The sequence below is a fragment of the Mus caroli genome, chromosome 6 (assembly GCF_900094665.2).
Source record: "Mus caroli chromosome 6, CAROLI_EIJ_v1.1, whole genome shotgun sequence".
In the NCBI taxonomy this organism is placed as follows: domain Eukaryota; kingdom Metazoa; phylum Chordata; class Mammalia; order Rodentia; family Muridae; genus Mus; species Mus caroli.
The window spans coordinates 74,853,613-74,868,967 of record NC_034575.1 but is presented as its reverse complement, the minus strand read 5'-3'; the positions used below and the strand labels follow the sequence as shown (position 1 = coordinate 74,868,967).

Below are 15,355 nucleotides of genomic sequence, written 5' to 3'. Positions count from 1 at the left end.
ATCACACACAAAGTGTCCTGCTTTATTTTTTAAATGTCATCTTTTTATTATTTTATTTATTTACATTCCCAATGTATCCCCCTTCCTGTTCCTTTCTCCATGAGTTCTTCATCCCATCCCTCTTCCCTTTTGCCTCTGAGAGCTCTCCCACCTTCTCACCCAGTCTCACTTCATCCCACTAGCATCCTCTTTCCCTGGGGTATCATGATGCTATAGGACTATGTGTATCCATTCCCACTGAGAACAGACACGGCAGTCCTCTGTTACATATGCAGGGGGGCACAGACCAGTCTATGTATGGTCTTTGCTTGGTGGCTTAGTCTCTGGGAGTTCTGAGTGGTTTGATTAGTAGATACTTTGTAGTTCTTCCTATGGGATTGACTTAAAAAACATTTTGTAACAATACAGTTTCAATTTTCTTGGATAAATACAGTTTCAATTTTCTTGGATAGTATTTCATCTCCTTCTTTCTCCTAACTTTTCAATCATGGTCCTGACCTCAGGCCAATTGTAAGTTTCTGCATCTGTCTTAGGTGCTGATAGAGTCTCTCAGAAGACAGCCATGCTAGGTTCCTCTCTGCAAGCACAATATGGCATCAGTAAAAGTGTCAGGGATTATTTCCTGCCCATATGATAGATCTCAAGTTGGGCATATCTGTGGATGGCCTTTCCTTCAGTCTCTGCTCCATTTTGCCCTTCATTTTCTTTGGACAGAAACAATTCTGGGTCAAAAATCTTGAAGATTGGAAGGTGACCCCATTTCTCAAATGGGGGACACATATATCTACAGGAGATGGTTTCTTTATGTTTCATTGACTAAGGTCATCCCCAATGAGTCCTCGGAGTCTATTATATCCCCAGTGTCTTGGACTTTCTATTAGTTCCCCCGCACTCCACCCTACACCACTGCATATTTCTATTCATTATTCTGACCCTCTGGGCTTCTCTAAGAAGTTAGACTCCAGAAAACAAAATAACCTAATTTTAAAATGTGGTATGGAGATAAACAGATAATTCTCTATAGAGGAATATCAAATTGCCAAGAAGCACTTAAAGTAATGTTCAACATCTTTAGTCATCAGGGAAACACAACCTGAGATTCTACCTTGCACCAATCAGAATGGCTAAGATCAAAAACTCAACTGACAGCACATGATGGCAAGGACATGGAGAAAGAACATTCCTCCATTGCTAATGGAATTGCAAACTGGTATAACCACTCTCTGGGATTCAATCTGGCAGTTCTTCAGAAAATTAGAAATAGTTCTACCTGAAGACCCAGCTATTCCACTCCTGTGCATATACCTGAAAGATGCCCCACCATACCAGAAGGACACATGCTCCACTATGTTCATAGCAGCCTTATTTGTAACAGCCAGAAGCTGAAAAGAACCCAAATGTCATTCAACTGAAGAATGGATACAGAAAATGTGGTTCGTTTACACAATGAAATACTACCAAGCTATTAAAAAACAAGGATATCATGAATTTTGCAGACAAATTGATAGAACTAGAAAATATCATCCTACATGAGGTAACACAGATTCAAAAGGACATACTTGGTATGTACTCACTGATAAGTGGATATTAGCCAAAAAGTTTAGAATACCATAATGCAACTCATAGACTATATGAAGCTTAACAGAAGGAAGTCCCAAGTGAGGGTATTTCAATGCCACTTAGAAGGGTGAACAAAATAATCATTGGAGGCAGAGGGAGGGAGTGACCTCAGTAGGAGAGGGAAATTGGGCAGAATCATTAATGGGGGAGACAAATGTCGATTTTTAATAAAAACAATTGCATCATTCAAACTAATTTGTCCTCCCATTAACATCAAATTTGACATGTACCTGCTTCATAATTTTGCTAATCTTTAACAGTACCATTCTTCTCAATTTGTCTACAGTACATATCTGCCTTTTTATAAACTCTTGTTTTAATGAAACATAGGTCACTGCTATTATTTGAGTCATTTGGCTTTTTTTTTAATCACTTGTAAATAACTTCTCAAAGCATGTTGACTATCAGTCTTATGTATAGAGTTCTTTGAAGGTATGTAGCAATTAAGATAAAAAGAAAACTGGCAAGCAAGATATGGTAGTTCGTGCTTGAAATTCCAGCCCAGAGGAATTGAAGTTAGACAGATCACTGAAGTTCACTGGCCAGATAGCTGAAACTACTTGGCAAGTTAAAGGCCACTGAAAAAAAAATGTATCTCAAAAAGCAATATGGTCAGCACCTGAGAAGTAACAACCAAAGTTGTCATTGGGCCTCTGCAGCACAGGCACACACATACACATGCATGCACACACATCTGTAAACATGCATGCATCTGCACACACATCAACATCTACAGACATTCACATGTGCACATATATACACAAGAAAAATGGGTCTTTGTCCTTAGAAATCTTATATTATTAGTATATATAAACCAGAAATTTTATATACAGTGTATGTGACTAAGCCTCACTCAAGGTATCATAAGACTTGAATGAAAATATTCATTTATGAAGCTTAACTGACACTAATATCTTTAATCTGAAGTTTGAAGAAATTGTGTTTCTTGAGGTTTAATTTTCAAATTTAATTCAAATTTAATTTAAATTAAATATTTAAATATTCTAATACTTGGGTTTTAGAATAAAGTGCAACAATGAGATTTCCTTTTGCTGGGAAAATAGAACGAGATTCTATCCTTAGCTATAGGAAGAGAGAAAGATATAGATTTAGCAAGATATAGGAAGAGAGGAAAATTCTCACCCAGAATCACATGTGGACATAAGCAATACTCAATATGGCATTCACAATAGTAATAACGCTTCAGACTCACGACCAATATTCATTTATCTAGCAGACTCTCTTACAACTTTACAGTTAACTTTTCTCTCATGTTTAAACTTGTAATGGAAACGTCAAACTAGTGTCTTGATCTGAGGTTAGATAACAAAGGCTGAGTCATCATAGAAAAGTAACTGTTTCTAGGCTTCTATAATGTTCTAATTAGAACTCAAAAGCACCATGGACAGCTCTCAGGGCATAGACTAATAGGCTTTTTAAGACTGAAATTTTATTTCCCTTTCACAGTGAGATTCTTGTGTTGCTCCCACCCCCTGCCTGTGGCCCTCTTAGTATTTAGCTTTAGTAGAGGTGGACAGGGTAGAAATAGGGGTCTGGGATGAGGGGACAGGAATGGGAACAGGAAAGATCAGGTTGGAGAAGGATAGTGAGAGAGAGTATTGGGAGAGAGAGCTGGAATCTGGGGCATCTCTGCAAGGAGATAAAAATCCTATTGCTTCGGAACACCCCCCACCCCTGGAATCTATGAAGGTGATTCTAGTTAAGACTCTTAGCAATGGGGCATACAGAGCCTGGACAAGCCATCCCCCATGACCAAGACTTCACTTGGAAAGGTGAAACATCAACCCATCCACAAAACCTTCAACCTACAATTTGTCCTGCCTATAAGATGTGCTGAGGTAAAAATGAAGTAGAAATTTAATGACTGGCCAACCAAAGACTGATCTAGCTTGAGACCCATCCCTTGGGAGATTGCCTACCTCTGACACTGCCTAGAAGCCAGGACTCTAAGGCTGGTTAGCTCAGAAACCTAGGATAAAACCAAACACAACTGACAAAAGCAAGCAAACAAACAACAACAACAAAACTAATGCTATTCAGCTATACTCGTAGATTGATGCCTGGGAGCCAGCAACTTGTAGAGACAAATGCAGAGAGCCACAGCCAAACATTAGGCAGAGCTTTTAGAATCCTGTAGAATAGGAAAAGAAGGAAGGTAGGCAACAGAACACTCAAGGACACCACAGGAAAACCCACAGAATCAACTAACCTAAGCTCATAAGGGCTCACAGAGATTTAATTGCCAACCAAGGAGTCAGCATTGGACTGACCTAGGTCCTCTGAACATTTGTTACAGTTTTGTAGCTTGGTCTTCTTATGGAATTCCAAACAGTGAGAGCAGGAACTCTGTCTAACTCTATAGCCTGTTTTAAGACCCTTTCCTTCTACTGGGTTTCCTTGTTCAACTTTAATAGGAGAGTAGGTGCCTGATCTTACTACAGCTTAATATGCCATGGCTAGTTGATAACCATTCAAGGCCTGAATTTTCTTAAGAGAAATGTAGGGGAACTGGATGAGGCAGGGGTTGGACTTGAAGGGAAGAACGCAGGAGAAACTGCATTCAGAGTGTAATAAATAATAAAGAAACAAATAAATATAGTAGAAAAAGGTATAAAATTCCATCACTTTATCATCTTTCTTTTAGCAATGAGTTTTAGTCACTACTCCATCCAGTAGGAGAACTGGATGAGACAGGGGGTGGACGTGAAGGGAAGAAAGCAGGAGAAACTGCATTCAGAATGTAATAAATAATAAAGAAACAAATAAATATATTAGAAAAGGTATAAAATTCCATCACTTTATTGTCTTTCTTTTAGCAATGAGTTCTACTCGCTACTCCATCAGTATATACATAACTTGTAATTTCACATTTCTTATAAGTTTGTACATTGTAAACACAAGGAAAAAAATCCAAAGAAAAGTAAGCATCTGTGAGTTCATAGACTATGCCCTAATTAACCTTGGTTCAACCTAGAGTCACCTGAGAATGGAGTTCCAACTGAGGAATTGCCCAGATCAGATTGGACCATGGGCTTCTCTCTTGTGAATTGTCTTGGATGTCAATTGATATCAGAAGCTCCAGCCAATGTTGTTCTGGACTGTATTAGAAAGCTAGCTAAGCATAACCAAGCTGCCTAGCCAGATATCCCTATTCCCGTGTAGTTTCAGCTTCAGGTTTCTGCTTAACTACCTCCAATGACGAACTCTGACATAGAAATATAGTCCCACCTACAAGTTACTTCCAATAATGGTGTTTGTCACAACAAATAGTGGACTAGTTCTTGAAGAAATGTAGCTCACAGCTTCTTCATCTCCTTGTCAGAGGTAAAAGCAGAACTAAACTTAAAATTTTCAAGGCTTATACAGAACAACACATGTAACATCATCTTGGTGTCTGTCTTAAGGCTGTGACAGAATACACAAGCCTGGAAAACTTATTAAGAAAAGTAAATCCAACTCATGTCTCTGAAGAATGGGAATCTAAGAGCTTTGAGCTCCTTCATATCATGATAGACATAGGGGAAATTATAACAAGAGGCTAGCTTCATGAAGATATGTCATTATAGCAACTAAAACATTGATGTAATAATTTCAGACCAAGAACTCACAGAAGAAACCATTAATCTGTCAATCCAAACACCTCCTAAATGGCCCCTTTCTCACATTGCTCCAATTACAATTAAATCCTTAATAAGAATTTTGATGGAGACAAGTCATATTCTAAATTTTGCAGGTGTTTATCAGTCTCTGGCTCTAGCAGCATCAGTTATTCTTTGTATTCTGTTTGATCACAATGGGCTATATCACCCAAAGCATCACTGTATTGTTTCTACATCACAAGGAGAGAGAGAGAGAGAGAGAGAGAGAGAGAGAGAGAGAGAGAGAGAGAGAGAGAGAGAGAGAGAATACCACTGGGATAAGAACACTTAGCCTTGGGTTATCAATCAGAATTTTCTAACTTAAGTTATTACAGATTTCAATGTGAACAAAATCACATATATTTTGTTTTCCTTATTTTCCATTTTTGTAAAACAAGTCTTAATTCTATGCAATATTTTGCTATGAAGTAAATTAGCAGATCTAACGTATTCTAAGATTAATTAATATATATGTTTAAAATTCATGCTTGATAGGAACATTGAGTGAGAAATGAATATTGGGCTGGGGTATCCTATGGTCATATGATGATGATAGCAGAGTTTATATTAATATTTCTGAGTTATTGGAAATATCATCTTCACAATTAACTTTTGTGAAGCATGGGTTTTTTATTCAAACCTATAAACCAAGAATTTTGTCTAACTGGATTGAGGACTATCCAGGTGCTTGGATGTTATGCTTTGAAGGTCTCAGGGACAAAACCTCTCTCCTCAAAATACTGTTTCCATCATTGTCTGACACTGTATCTCAAGGTTTTGGGTAGCTTTGTGTTGGAGCATGTTAAGATATGGATCTGAAATGAACCCCCCGATTCTCATATGTTTAATTTAAGGCTTGGTCCTGAGGCAGCAGTATTAAGAGATGAATGGATTACAAGTGCTTTGATTCCTAATCAGAGGTGATTGAATTTTGAGGGTTTTGAATTATGAATGGGTTAATAGATTGTTGGAGTCATATCATGATATGTTATCTTTGCGTAAACCTTTAGGAGGTAGAACCCCATTAGAGGAAGTGAGTTCTTGAAGACATGACTTTGAAGTAGTCCCCAGCTCCCTGCCTCTTCCTTTCTTCCATGAAAGCTTTGTTCCAACATCATTAACTACCATAATATTAAATCATTTGACAGGCTAAGGGATCAAGAACTGAAAACTTTGAAACCTTGAGACAGAATGAATGATTTAACTTTATATTACATGTTTCAGATCCATAGAAACCTTCATGACATGAATAAAAGCCAACCTGGAAGAGTTAAAAAAGAAAATCCCTTAAGACCTTAGTGTAAACTTCCTTACCAGATGGATCCACCCAGAATAAGAATTATATTTAGGGCTGGAAAGATGGCTCAGTGGGTAAGAGCACCCGACTGCTCTTCCGAAGGTCTGAAGTTCAAATCCCAGCAACCACATGGTGGCTCACAACCACCTGTAATGAGATCTGATGTCCTCTTCTGGTGTGTCTGAAGACAGCGACAGCTACAGTGTATTACATGTAATAAATAAGTAAATAAATAAATCTTTAAAAAAAAGAATTATATTTAGATGATATAGTACAAAGTAAAGAAAGAAGACTCTTCTAAACTCAGGCCAGTTAAGGCAGGCAAACAAAAGTTTACAAGTTGGCATAGCAAAAGCTATTATATAATATGTTCAAAGCTACTGGCATAGATCTAAGGCAACAGGTTGTAATTGGGGTTGTTTATTTGTTTGTTTTGTCTTATTTTTGTTTTGTTTTGTTTTTGATTATCCTATTCCTGGCCCCAACTTCTTGAGTTCTTCATCCCATTCCCCCTCTCCTTTGCCTCTGAGCAGGTACTCACTTACCCACATCTGCCTCACACACACACACACACCCTAAAATGCCCCTTCCTTGGAGCAACATAATGAAAATGGCCATGTTATAAAAGCAGTCTACAGATTCAATGCAATGCCCATCAAAATTCCAATATAATTCTTCACAGACTTAGAAAGTGGAATTCTCAACTTCATATGAACAAAACAAAAGAACCAGGGAGTTTAATTCTATTATTAATATTTATGTAGATGAGGAGAGAGGAACCTTTGGGCTCTTTTCAATATAGTGGGGACTATTTGTTTTTATTCTCACTAATATCTATTATTTCAGGGATCTAGACATTTTTAGCCCTAATTTCCACATGACATCATAAAACAACAGAATTCATTCTTTGCAGTATTCTGTATGTACTGTTATCCCTATAGTACAGAAATATATGTATCACATGGACTCATTAGTTGATTGGAGTGACTAAATGTTTACCAAAGGCAATTATGAAGTGCAGCATACTGGTCCCTTAGATGTCTAAGTCCCCTGAAATGGAGAACTGCACTAATTCACAAATCATAGGATACTTGAAATCCCAATTTTCTGAATCATTCTTTTGTTTATCAATCATTAACTTCTTGGTTAAACAACTTTCATATTTCTGGGGATACATGTTAAAGCATTTCTGTTTATTACTGTAGTCAAACTAGACTGGAGAGATTTGTTAAATGAACAAAGTACCTTAGTAAAGTATTGAAGGATGCTACCCAACATATTGCCAGTCAAACTGAGGTCCGTGGGAAATGAGGTAGATGTGGTTTGTGACTACAGAATCACCAAAACAACCCTGAGTCTGAAGGAGTGGAGACAGCTTCTTGGTTTTGAACATTTTGGATCTCCTTTGTTGCTTTACTCCTGGTTATCCTTTTCCAGGAATAAGTTTGGCTCTCTGCCCTTTACCTGTCTGCTATGATCCTCCATTCTGATGCTCTGCCAACTTCCATATTCTTTAGTTTTCTGGGATCCAGCCAAAGTAATCCCCTGTAGTAAAACATAATAATTTTTGCACACATAAATAACTTGGTAGCAGAGATATTCCTATTCTCAATAATATTTTAGAATTTCTACTTTCTGGGAACCAATCTAGAAAACTCATACTGGTAATTCTTATAGTTAATAATATTTATCAGTATAAGATTTTTAGTGATCATCTGGGTTTATGCTCAATATTTTCCAAACAATATGTGCCCAGTTCAGAGCTAAATGCTGAAAAGTCTCTCAAAGGATACAAGAAGCTGTAGCCCTGATGCCATGATGCTACAGGGAAAGCAGAAGTTACAATGACTTCATGCTCAGAAGATTGTGACTAAATTTGAAAATATGTACAAGATCAAAGAATTACAGCAGTTAATATTTGTTCTGCTTTATATTTGCAGTTCTAAGCATCAAATCCAGGGAGCTATATATGTTAGGTTAGGGATAAACTACTGATCTACATGCTCAATCTCTGTCACTGCATATATATATTCCGTATATATCCTGTGTATAAATCCCTTGTCATACACAGTACTTGGAAATAATTTCTCATTTGGGAATTAGTCTTTCCTCTTTCTTGATAATGTTGTTGAATATTTAAATGTTGCTGATGTTCACTTTGACTACATTTTATGTTTGCTTTGACTATTTGTTATATATATTAATTAATGTCAGAAATGATCTTATTGAGTTTTACTCCTGTTTTTTCATAGACTTTTCAGCCCTTGCATTTTGATAAATCATTCATTTTTGAAATAAATCTTATATATAGGACAATAATATGCTTGCATTTGATATAAATTAGAAAATGTTTTAAAAATAAAATTATATAAGTCAAAATATGGATCTGTTTAAGAGTATTTGAAACAGTAACACAAACGTACATGGATGTGACATCAAATGTGATATGATATAAACAAAATTCAATTAATGATCACTTAGGCTTCCTCTCACACTGAGTAATTTTGAATTACACAATAATATTCACCAGGAAAATTGGTGAAACTGTTTTTCTAGAAATTTTAACTATGAAAATCTTCCAACATGTCATGAATTTGTAGATTTGTCACCCTGAAGTTCCCAATAGTCCATCCTCGACTGTATTTAACTCATTATATTTCATTCATTTTCTGGGTAGTAAAGTATATAGTGGTCATTAAGAACAATGTCTATATAGCTTGTAATATGACTAGGGAAAAATAACTTACCAAAAATAACTGGGCTTTTGACATGGCTGAGCAGGTAAAGGTGTTGTCATCAAGCATGAGGATCATAGTTTAATCCCCAGGATCAACATGGCAGAAAGAAATAATCAACAGTATTTCCTCTGATACCCACATATATGCTATCACACACACACACACACACACACATACACACACACACACACACACACACACATCTACATCTATCTATCTATCTATCATCTATCTATCTATCTATCTATCTATCTATCTATCTATCTATCTATCTATCTATGTTTCTCTCTCCATATATATATATATATATATATATATATACTAAGTATTTTAATAGAAATGACTTGCCAAGGTTACAAAAAGCCACAGATATAATGTATCTAAATATACAGTAAATCATCAGTGAGAAAAGGGTCATAATCAAGAGGGTGTAAAAGATTTTACCAGTGACCAAGGAGGAAGAATCTTTGTTTAATGTCAGTTTCTGGATAGACAGAAGTCTGACTTTGATCCTGGCTCTTTAAAGGCAACCTCAAAATTTTTGCAATTTTCTGAAAGATGGAAGTATCTGTCATACATGAAAATCCCCTTTCAGCACTTTGTATAATTTTGATGACAAGTGACTAATTGTAGTGACTGGCCAATATCCCAAAGAACAATGTCTTAGTTCAGTCTCATTGCTTTGAAAGGACAGCATGGCCAAGGCAACTCACATGAGGAACAAGATTTAACTTGGACTGGCTACAGTTTGAGAGATTCAGTCCATTATCATCATGGCAGGAAGCATGGTAGCACCCAGGCAGACATAGTGATGGAGAAGGAGCCAATAGCTCCACATCTTGACTTGAAGGCCACCAGAATAATACTCCTGTGACTTAGACAAGGCAGATTTTGAGCATATATATTACTCTCAATGGCCCACTTCTGCAGAGACACAACTCCTCCACAATGCCATACCCACTCTAAGAAGGCCATACCTCCTACTCCCTGGGTCAAGACTATTAAAAGTACTACATTCCTTCTCTAACCCCCATAGGCTCCTTCAAACACATGAGTCTATGAGGGTCATGCCTAGACATAATGAAACATACCTTTAGTCTCACTTCAAAAGTCCCCATAGTTTAGTACAGTTTCAACAATGTTATAAGTTCAAAGTTCAAAGTCTTTTAACTGTCAAATGTCCAAAGTTCAAAATGTTTTCTAAGATTCGCACAATCTCCTAACAGTAATCACTATAAAATCAGAAATAAAAAGCAGATCACATGCTTGCAACACCACAGGTTATACATCACCACTCCAAAACATCATAGCAAGAAAATACTGAACCAAAGCAAGACCAAAGACCAGTGGGGCAAGCACCAAACTCTATATCTTTTTGTCTGATGTCCGACTCCTTTCATCATTGTTGACTGCAGCATAATTCTTTGCCTTTGGCTGGTCCCAATCCCTGAAACATCAACCAAGGTGTCTAAAGCATGTGGGAGCCAGGGGCTCATCTAACACATGGGGTCTGATGCGATGTCGGCTATGCACACTAAGTATGAGTAGCAACATTCCACAAGCTAGGATCCAGACAGGTACCAAGCTGAATTTCAATCTTCATTCTTCTATGCTTTAAGACTCATTGTCGCATTATGAGACATCTCACACCCCTAACATCACAATCAATAAAGCTCTCACAGATTTAGGGCTTTGGGTCATTTGATATCAGTACTACTTCTGAGGTACTGAAAATTGAGAACAACTAGGTCAATTTATCACAGATGCATAATAAAGTCTCACGCTGAAGCATGCAAGCTCAGTTAAGCTTGATAAGTTGGCCTCACTATGCATGCATTGTCATACATTCATGCCAGGAGGATAGAGCATCCTAAAGATGATGAGAGTTTTACTTTGGAAACAAGACCAGGTCTTTTGCATTTATTTTTATTTGCGTCCTGTAGAACTTGTGGAAGTTCTACAGAAAAACAGAAGTAAAAAATAAAAGATATTGTATGGAATTTGGCTCATACTATTTTGAGGGTCTGTAGTCTCATTACATGAAATCTGCACTCTGAAAATCTAGGAAAGGCAGTGGGACAATCCAGGCACAGTCTACACGGATGGGATACATGAGATGTGCAGCTGTTGATCCTCACCTGGTGAAATAATCCTCACATCATGAAATAATAGCCTATCATGACCTGAGTGTCCCTGAACCGTCTTGTCAGCAGAGGCTCACTCTGATCTAACTCACAGGTCTTTATCTCCCTGTAAAGATGAGACACTGAAAGCCTGATAGAAGATAGTAGGAGTCTATTGCAGAGTTAAGTACAGTGATCTTAAAGGGTGAGAATAGGCTACAGCTTACTTGCATTTTAGGGATTTGTACAATTTCTAAAGTCCCTAGAATGGATAACTTTTCCTTAGAGGTATTTTCAAGTTTGGGTGATTGACAGCTTTTATGAGAGAAGACAGTGGGATGTCCTTGTTCCTTGCCTGAAAGCCTTGAGCTAGATAACAATCTTATGACCTTCTAGTTAGTTTTGCCAATGTCAAATCTCCAGGTAGGGCAGACAAAGACTCAGATCACATTCTTTTGACAGATAACCAGATTCTACAGTTTCAGTTGGTGTTTTGCCAAGCTGCTGGCACCTAGGAAGCAAACATCTATCTCAAGTGTCCTCAAAGCCTTCTAATATCTGATTATCTACCTATCACCATCAAGTTAAGAAAGAAAAGCAGCCATCACAGGGATAATCAGCTGATTACAACCATAAGTAAGAAGTTTCCTGAGTGCTATGAATTGTTCCCCTCAGTTGTTGTACTTGAGGGTTGTTTGGCTTTAGTGTGGGAGAGACGGTTCAAGAGAGGAGCTAAGTCAAATTGTACTTCAGGGCAGAGGCCTATTCATGAAGGCAGCAACACAGCAGGTGTCTAAGGTAGTGTGCACTTTACCACACTACAAAAATATTTATCTCCTTTTGAAGCTCTCATCGAAAGGAAAGGTTCTGCAGCATGAAGAAAGAAGGATGGCAGGTGGAAATGTGACTTAGGTTCTGTGTCGTCTAAGCACTCTTCCTCTGGGTACATAAGTTGGAGCCCCTTAACATGTGACACATTTTATGACTTATGCTACATATGGGTAGCACTTTCTCTGAGTAAGGGAGGTCAGCTTAGTTAATATGGGATCCACATTACATGGCAGGTCATTTAACCCACCCTTAGTCAGTCCAACCATTTAGTGTCTAGTTGCATCATGAGCATGTGTCTAGGAGGGATAGGTTTTCTTGACAATGTGGTATGACATTTATAAGGACTACTGTAGGGGAAACAAATTTGAAATTGATGTCAGAAAGGAGAAGACTCTTGTGAGGACTTATTTCTCACCTGAAGCTTGCTTAATTCTTGATGCTACCTGGGTATAAAATCCTATCTCCTTGGCATCTCTCATCACTTCAGCACGTATGTTTTACAAACAAAAGAGTGGCCTGCTACATCATAGAATAAAATTACTTGCTACCTGTGTCCTGGACTGCTTGCTGCCTGACCCTACCTTGGGAGTTAGAGGCAAGGTGGCACATGGAATCAGTGACACAGACTCAGTCAGCAGGTGAGAAATGACCCAGCCAGCTCATCTGTCCTCTACTGTAATACTCTCCACCTGCACCCCATTGGTCCCAAGAAAACATCTCTACTAAACAGCAGTTCCTGGTTGGCTGGCATTGTCTGTATCAGCAATCTTTGGCCTCCCTCGAAATTCTGAATTTGGTCCTCCTAAAGGAAATGCCTTTGGGGCTGCATGAACCCTCACATTTATGAAGAGGTGGCCATGCTATCCCCCTAAAATTACCTAACATAGTGCTATATTGAAATGACTCCAATAGCATGAGGTCTCTAGAAGTTGCTCAGCTCCCTGCTTCTGTGATTTCTGTGAAAGTAATTTAGATTAGAAACAGAGAATGTAGTGTAGGCTGTAGACAGATTTTATTATAAATAAGTAGGCGCACTCTTAAAGGATGAGAGTGGATGATGGCAAAAGGTACTGTGGCAAAGAAAAACAAAATAACGGATGGGTGAGAATAGTCAATGACTAGAGAGGCCATCATGCAAACTTACGCTAAAATCTTACTTGAAGTTTCTGCAACAAGTATATTTCCTTAAGGATGTTTCCTATTCAGGTGGTCAGGTTCATTTGATTGAGCTTTGATTTACAGGCAAAGCAATAGTATGTTTTAGTTCTTTCCCAGGGAACTTCTACTAAATGGGAGTCTTGTGATCTTTGGGAAGTTTTTAATATTGTGTCTCCACCCATGTTATTATTCAGATTCACTGCTTCTTTTTTACAACAACAACAAAAAAGAAAAAAGAAAAGAGAAAAAATCTTATAACTGAGTGAAAATGAATAAATGAAAAAAAAAAGAAAGCTTTAAAATAGCTACACTTTGCAAGGGAAAAAAAACTCCCTTCCCTTGGTGTTACTCAGCATAACCCTGCTCCCTCCGTCTTCCTTGTTTGATAAAGGTATAATAAATCTGAAGAGGGGAAATTCTTTTAAATTTAGTGTAGGGGTGGAGAGATAGTACAGGTGGAAATGTAGAAGCTAAAGCTTGGATTCTGAGATTCCGTAGATGAGCTGGGCAGGCATGTTGATCACCTTGAATCCCAGCTCATAGGGCATCTAGAGAGCAGACAAGCCATGTTCAGCAAGAAATTTGGCCTCAGTGAAAAGAACAGAGAATGATTAGCAAGACACTAGATGTAAACTCTGGGTCTACACACACACACACACACACACACACACACACACACACACACACACAGAGAGAGAGAGAGAGAGAGAGAGAGAGAGAGAGAGAAACCTTAATGTATTACTAAGGACATAGGAAATGGGAGTCCAAAGCTCATTATGAGAAAAAGATCCTTTCTTAACCTTCAAGCATGCTAAATCTAACTAGCTATGTAACATAGCACTATCACAAAACACTTTAGATCCATCCTAATGTGTATTTTTCTTTTCTTTTTCTCAGAACTGACTAGAACCCTGACTTTCCACATACACTCGGCAAGCATTCTATCAGTGAGTGACATCCCTAATCCTTTTAAAATTTTATTTTGAAACAAGGATTTGTTAATTTTCTTAAACCGGCCTTGAACTTGTGGTCCTCCTATCTCAACTTCTAATGTACCTGAGATTATATGGACATATCATTCCACCTGGCTTCTAATATTCTAATGTATCTTAAAGATGATAGTATTAATGATAGAAAGTATAAAATTTTATAGAACACAAGACATTATTATGGTCTAGTTTTTCATTCTCTATCTCAGTTTGTAGGCAAATTCTAAAGAGATAGAATGTGCAAGAGCAAAGGTATAATGAGAGCTTTGGAGCAGAGCTACTAAGAACAAACAAGTACAGTACAGTAAACCAAGTCAAAAGAATATATTGTAGGTAGTCCTGGGTGAAAGGAAAACTGTTCCACAAAGCAAAGAACTAAAGAAACAACACAGTTATGTAAACTTTGGAAGCTTGCCCTCAGAAGCTCAATTTGCTAAAAAAAGCAGTGACCGTGGCTTGTGCCCCTCCTGTCACCTATGAGTGTGGGAACTATTGGGGGCAGGGAAAGGAGTGGGGAGGGAGGATAACCCCGGCCAGAGTTCCTTCAGTGCTCTCTCAGACAGACGCAGGAGGGCTGCCAGAAGCTTTCCACTTGGCTCCAGGTGGGTATCTAAGTCACTGATCCCACTCGATGGAGGTGCAGGGGAGACAAATGGCAGCTCCTAAATGGGGGCCCCAAGGTAACACCCTGTAGCCCCGGGGTTATGGGAGTGAGGGCTGAGGGAGAGAGGTTCCCACACAGGCAAGAGTCCTTAGTCTGGGCCTTGACTGGAGCACAGGAAGGCCTTCCACCAGGAGATTAGAAACGGCTCATTTAGGAGAAAGCCTATTCCATTGTTCACTAGCAGCGGGCCTTGATGAACAGAGACAGTCTATGGTTTTAGAGCTTTGTTGTAGACAGGCGGGGGGAAGAGAGAAGGCAAGAGAGAGAGAGAGAGAG

At 38.3% G+C, this 15,355-nt stretch overlaps 1 protein-coding gene across 3 annotated transcripts in view; it reads right to left on the bottom strand.

Annotated features, from left to right (window-relative positions):
• The window catches only part of LOC110296910 (regenerating islet-derived protein 3-beta), a 122,028-nt gene that overhangs the window by 43,678 nt on the left and 62,995 nt on the right, over positions 1-15,355 (bottom strand). For all 3 annotated transcript variants that reach the window (XM_029478852.1, XM_029478853.1, XM_029478854.1), the window contains one exon: positions 8,041-8,121. The gene's annotated coding sequence lies outside the window, so the exon portion shown is untranslated. The remainder of the gene's footprint in view (positions 1-8,040; positions 8,122-15,355) is intronic.